The following is a 6968-nucleotide window of genomic DNA, read 5'->3' on the forward strand; positions in this document are numbered from 1 at the left end:
GCGTTTTTGGGGAGTTTTTGTGCTCTAGGATCAGCTCTCAAAACGCCCAACAAGACAAATGCTATTCATTTCAATGGCCCCTGTTCACATCTGAGCATTTTGACGCTGTAAGCAAAACGCCCAATGCTCAAAAAAGTACATGAGCTTCTTTTTGGGCAGATTACAGGCGTTTTCCATTGGTTTCTATTCAATCTAAAAACACCTGCACAAAAAACGCCTGTAAAAACGCCTGTAAATCGCGGTAAAAATCGCGGTAATATCGTGGTAAAAATCGTGGTAAAAAACGCTACGCTCAGGTGTGAATGTAGCCTTAGATGATTATGAAACTCCTTCCTTTCTGGTCCCTGGAAATACTGTATAAAGTTTGTTCTACTGCTTAAATAGGACCTGAATTATGACAGCTTGGCTCAAAAAAGGCAAGTAAAGAACATGGAACGAGTGACCAGTATTGCCTGTGATCTTCCTGCTCTTGATCTTTCCTTGTTACTGGCTTTAAAGCAGAGATCCGGCCTGAAAAATAACATTTAGATAAAAAAAACCCTGGACAGTCAGGGCTAGTGCATTTCAGCAATGATAGCCTCTGAACTGTCTCCGGGTTCACTTACCTTTTAGAAGAAATACTTATCTTGGCAATTTCTTGTCCAGCGCTGCCATCTCAGTTGAGGGCAGCTGAAGCCTGCGTGTCCTCTTCTGCATCCTCTTCGGTCCTAGAATGCCCTGCACAGCTTCTGGGCATGCCTAGAAGCTGTTTAGCAGGGAATGACTCTCCTGCGCCTGAACTGACGAGCAGGGCCGGTGCAGGCGCATTGATTCCTGGGAGCGATGAAGTTCAGCTCCCAGGAGTCAACACAAGAAGGAAGTGATGGTGGTGGCCATGTCCGCAGAGGGAGGAAGAGTAAGGTAAGGTAACTATATTTTCTTTAAAAACAAGGTAAGTGAATAAAAAAAAAATAATTATCCAATTCTTTTACAGGTAATTTAGAGCAAGCGGGCAGGGGAACAAAAATTTCAGGGTGGAACTCCGCTTTAATTGCCTTGCTCTGCATTGTAGAAATACAAAAAGGAGCAACAGACTAAAACCTGAAAAAGAGTACAAGATAATTTTATTGTTGGTAAAGAAATCATACAAACCCCACCGACACGTTTTGGGGCAACACCACTCCTCATCAGGACTCAGCACAGGATAAAACCTGGATAGACTTGGAGAAAAAAGTGGCTTCACAGATTTACATTAGAACTAGTAATAAACTTTCCTAATGGGGGGAACAAATTGACAGGAGCTGCTTTTTTACCAACAATTACAATTATCCTGGACTTTTATATCTGGTTTTATGTGGCACTCCTTTCTGTATTTCTACAGCTTTGAGGGAAGCCTTGCTTTGAGGAAACCACCTCCCTAGAGCTATTGAGCATGCAAATCTAAAGTTTCCAGCGCCTTTTTGAGCATGTTGTTCTGCACTGTGTCTATGTGTGGAGGCAGTGAACTTGAATGAGAAAGAAGCAGAGCTCTGATGACTGGTGATTTGATAGTTACTAGAGTAATACTCAAGAAGCAGTAGGGGAGGTGGAGGAGGCACAGATCCACAGAATTAATGAAACAAAAAGCAAAGAGATCCTAACACTGCGGGTTCTCAAGTTCAGCTTCCTCTCCAGTAAGGAGAACAGTGAGCAGCACAGTAGTGATATCCCCAAATCTCCTGAGACTAGCAGTCAGCAGTGCCTTAGATGATCTCACAATGCAGACAAACAGCTAAAAGGCTTATAGCACAGGAACCGTACTTCTATTTTTTTAGGAGGAATTCAAGGAACAATGTAGTACTGCTTAGGCACAATTAATGATGTACTCTACAAATTATCTTTTTTTTTTTTTACAAATTACTTAGGTCTTGCTTGATTACATCTAAATCTTCATATCTCACACCAGGAGGGCCACCAAGGATGCAGAAACTCGCTGTATTATTCTGAGCTATGTATAGGCAGTGTGGATCTCTTTTAGAGGCTGTTTGAGCAACCTGACATCTGTATGTTCAAATTTGGGGATCGCTCCCTCAGCACCTCTGCCATTCAGGAAATGTTTTGTAACACACAAAGTGTTCCCTGATTGGCCTAGGTGGAGAGGAGGGGTGACATCACAATCTACATCTAGACCAATGAAAGAAAGCCTTGTATTAGCTGAAAAAAAACAGGATGCACTGTATATTGGAGATGCAGAACAAAAACTACTCCTTGTGTTCAGTTGAATTATGCCTGTATAATTTTATATCACTTTTATTCTCTGCCATGTCTTAATACACACTGACTCATTTGTGTACATTGTTGTATGTTCCTACTTGCAATGGCCCATGAAAATGTTCATTAGTGTAAAGCATTGGATATTAATTAAACGCATTTACTAGCAGTATTTTAACTATAGTCTATACTGAAGGACATACAGTATGTAGGCTGTCATTGGTGACAAATATACTGGAATGAATTATTGGTAAGACAATTATACTGCAATATTTAAATAGTAAGAGAAGCAATAGGAGTAATGTGCTGCAGAAACAATTATTGTCAAAAAACACAACCCTAACTAGGAGTATATACTGTACATATACCACAATAAAAGTTCTGCAATCAGTAATATGAATCCCTATTTCGTCTGCTGGCCAGCTCACTGGGGCCCAACTGTTATGGTGGTGTGTTCAAGTGTTCAAGGCAGTGTCCCTTTAAAAAATGATGCAGGCTCTGCCACTGTATTTCCTACTGACAATTTTGTCCCTATTTAATCAAGGTGTAGTGCAGAATTGGCCAGAGGCCTCTCACCAGTTTGTGTCAGCAGGGAATCCTCTTCTGCTCACTGGCAAAGTTTATCTTGGTCAGTGTCCTCAGAATCTGGCTCCTCGGTTAGGCAGCTGGTTCAACCGGCATTCAGGGCGTTTACATTCCAGAATGGTCACCACTGTTTTTCTCTTTCACTCATGTGCAGTGGTCCTGTCACAGTTTCTCTGCAAGCCCATCCTCTACTTAGCCCAGGAGGTTACCACACTCCTCCTCCTCTCCACTACAGTGCTGCTGGGAGCAGATGTCTTCCCCTCTTACAATCTAAAGCCAGTTTAGTCTGTAAAAACTACACCTCCCACAATCTCCCACACTTCTCTCCAGAGTCTCTTGTAGTCCATCCCCCAAGTCATTGGAGGGTGGCTTAACACTGGCCGACTTTGTGCTGTGACAGTAGCCTCTCCTATAGTCATGCCTGTAGACTGCCTCAAGACTGAACAGACACAAAAATCCTCTCCTTATATGTGGGCAAAAGCAGCACAGTACATAGGAAACTGTCAGTCAAGTCCATGATGTTACTCTTCCTATGCCAGTTCTGCAGACAAGACTTCATATGAGTAAACCCAGAGTCCTGACTTCTACCTAGCTGTACTTGTTGCATACTTGTCATGGGTCAAAAGGTACTGAAACCAAAAGTACAGCAATTTTGAACTTCCTTTATCTTTTTCTCAGGTACCCAGATTTGTCTAGAAGCTCTGATGCCTGACAGTACATATAGCCTTGTGTGGATGTCTGTATTCTGGCAACCCCTAAAATATACTGGTGTAGCTGAAATATAGGAGCTACCATTGCTAACTTATTTTCAGTGGTGAGGCCATAGAGTTGTCATCCTGGTCTTGGCTTTGCTAATCAGTGACCTAGAAGATGTATACAGGACTGAAGTTCAGGTGTTTTTGACTTTATTGGCTTTATTTTCATTGCCAAGGTCATTGACTTACAAAATATTGTAGCTAAGCAATGAAAGGTCCATTCCATTTCAGATTCAGCAGAGTGGAGATTATTATACCACATGTCTGTGAATGTTTTCATTTATCTATGTCAAAATATAGTTAGGTGTAGATAGTCACCTTCAGTCACCCACTGGGGTCCCACTTTTAAAATCCCCACACCCTGTGACACCATTGATCTAATCAGGAAGTATTATTATTATTGTTAATATAATTATACTGTATTTATATAGTGCCAAGAGTTTGCATAGTGCTTTGGAATATAGTACATTTACAATACAATTACAGTACAGCTACAATACAATACAATACAATAATAGTAGGAGGGCCCTGCTCATAAAACCTTTAATATAATAGGGTTGAGGCAAGTGGTACAGAAATGGGGAAGTGAGCTGATGAAAGAATTAAAAGTTCAGATCACCTAAAGGTGGACAGAGTAGGACATAGCTGGACAGATTGAAGTAGCAGACATGTGCAATTCACTTTGGTCCAAATCTAAATTCAGACACATTTTTGATTATTCAGAGATTCAGATGTCCGTATAATAAAAGTAACCAATTTTGTTGAAATCCGTTATGTTTTGCTTTTTTTATTTGTTTTATAACAAATTCACAAATTTTTGGAACGACTTTAATTCAGATTGGTTGAAAAATGATCGACCAATTTGAATTCTGTGTGAAGAATATCTGGTTGTTAAGGAGTGGAACGGGAAACCGGCCCCTGCGTCCTTAACAACCGATGACTCATCAGGAAACCTGCTGACAGCTGAAATGTAAACAAAAGAATGCCGGCAATGAAACATTCAGCAAAAGAACAGCACCAGCCCTTTAGGCCTGGTATGGATTTTAAGGGGAATCCCACACCAAACTTTTAAAAAATAGCGTAGGATCCCTCCCAAAATCCAAACCAGACCCTTATCTGAGCATGCAGCCTGGCAGGCCAGGAAAATGGGGGGTGGGGGGTGGGGGGGAGAAAGCACCCCCCTTCTTAACTATACCAGGCCACATGCCCTCAACATGAGGGGGTGCTTTGGGGCAGGGAGGCCCACGCCCCAAAGCATCTTCATGTTGATGGGAACAAGAGCCTCTTCCCCACAAATTGGACCGATGATTGTAGGGGTGTGGGGGGTGATTTATTGGAATCTGAAAGACCCCTTTAAAAAGGGGGCCCCCACATCCCAGCCCCTCATGTGAATGAGTATGGGACACATAGTACCCCTACTCATTCACCAAAAAAAATTAATAAAAACACAACTGTTTTCAACCAGTTCTTTACTAAAAAAACATAAAAACACAGACCCGAACAACAAAAAAGAGAAAACACCGCCCGCCGCACACGGCTGTTCCTGTCAAAGGACACAGCCGAATGACAGGTTAACATAGGAATGGGGGTTAGCTAAACAGCCAAATGACAGGTAAACATAGGGGGGGTAAACCGATGACGTAACCCGATGACCCTGCCCCGATGTCTAACTCTCATTGAGTGAGTTAGACATGACAGATAAACATTGGTGGGGTTACCTGGTGACGCCACCGGTTGATCCCACCCCATAATGTCACTCACCCAATGAGAGGTAGACATGGGGGCGAGGTCAACCGGTTACATCATCAGGAATCCCCCCCCCTCCTTGTTTTGACTTTTTTGGGGAATAAGTAGGGGTACTATGTGCATATGTTAAAAGGGGGCTTCCAGATTTCGATAAGTCACCCCCGAACCCCCCCACAACATTGGGGTTGTGGGGACAAGGTGCTTTTGGGGGGTCTTATTAGACCTGAAGGGCCTGGTATGGATAGGGGGGACCCCCACGCTGTTTTTTTTTTAATTTCTCATTGCCGGCATTCTTCTGTGTACATTTAAGCTGTCACAGGGGAAACCCGCTGATAGCTGATGAGTCATCGGTTGTTAGGGAGGCAGCTGCCGGCTTCCCGGCCCACTCCTTAACAAACAGCTATTCTTCACACTCACTTTGAATCAGTTGATAATTTTTCAACCAATCCAAATTCAAATAGTCTCTGAAATTCATTAGAAAATGAATAAACAAAATGAAACTTCAACAAATTCTGAAATTAATCGAGATTAGAAATGAGATTAGTAAAATAACAAATCTATCCAAAAATAAACTAATACAAATTTTACGTTCTGCACATGTCTATGAAGTAGAGAGTTCCAGAGGATGAGAGAGGCTTTTGAGAAGTCCTGGAGGCAAGCATGGGAGGAGGAGACTGGGCAGATAGAGAATAGGAGTTTTTGGGAGGAGCAGAGGGGTTATTTTCAGTCGATATTGGTGATGTCGTGAATTAGTATACCTTAATACGAGGTCCTGTAATAAAGAAGTACAGTACTACATTATAATTGCAGAGATGTCACCGTATATTTGTTATCACTTATCAACTGGCCTCATCCACCAGGAGTGGATGTGACTTGTGCTAATATGTTCTCTTTCCAAAACATCACAAGTAAACATTTCAGAAGCAGATACAGTATATATATAACATGATCCCCTGATGACGTCAGCACGCCTGACGAAACGTGCGTCGGGAGCGTGAGACCGTAGAGTTCCAGTGTGGTGGAGCGCAGATGCGGAAGCGGCATATCATCCACCTGATTAGCCGAATGAATTGTACTTTAAGGCGTTTATCATACCGCTATGGAGTAAGTGCAATCCTTTACAATTAAACCTTTATTACCCGACGTTATTACACTATTGGAGTTTCCTTTATTTTGCATTCATGATGTCCGGAGCCCCAGGGCTTCCTATGACAACTGGCTTACTATCTACTTGATGTGGAGACAGTGTTGAGGACAACCCGGAGCCTCTGTGGAGACACATGCTGGTTGTGACCCCCTGTAATTTAAGGGGTCAACTTCTTCTGGTAAGAAGTATTTAATCTGAGCACTGGGTGGATGTTGATTGGTGAAGACACTTCTTATCAAGTCCAAGTCTGCTGCTGAGACAACTAGTTTGCACCGAGCACTTTAAGGACATTATTTATTTATTCACCATTGCAAGGACTTTTCTTATCAATTATTAATGAACTGAGTAGGTTTGTTTACCAATGTGGTTTATTTGTGATACATTATCACTTTAACGCACTAAAGCACCTTACTGTGAGTTTAATTGCTGAGCGCAATACCCACTTTATATCACAAATCAACACGTTTTCACGTTTTTATTGCTGCTCGCAGGTGGAAGAAATTCCC

This window comes from Pelophylax lessonae (genome assembly GCF_965119305.1).
Source record: "Pelophylax lessonae genome assembly, chromosome: 6".
Classification (NCBI taxonomy): domain Eukaryota; kingdom Metazoa; phylum Chordata; class Amphibia; order Anura; family Ranidae; genus Pelophylax; species Pelophylax lessonae.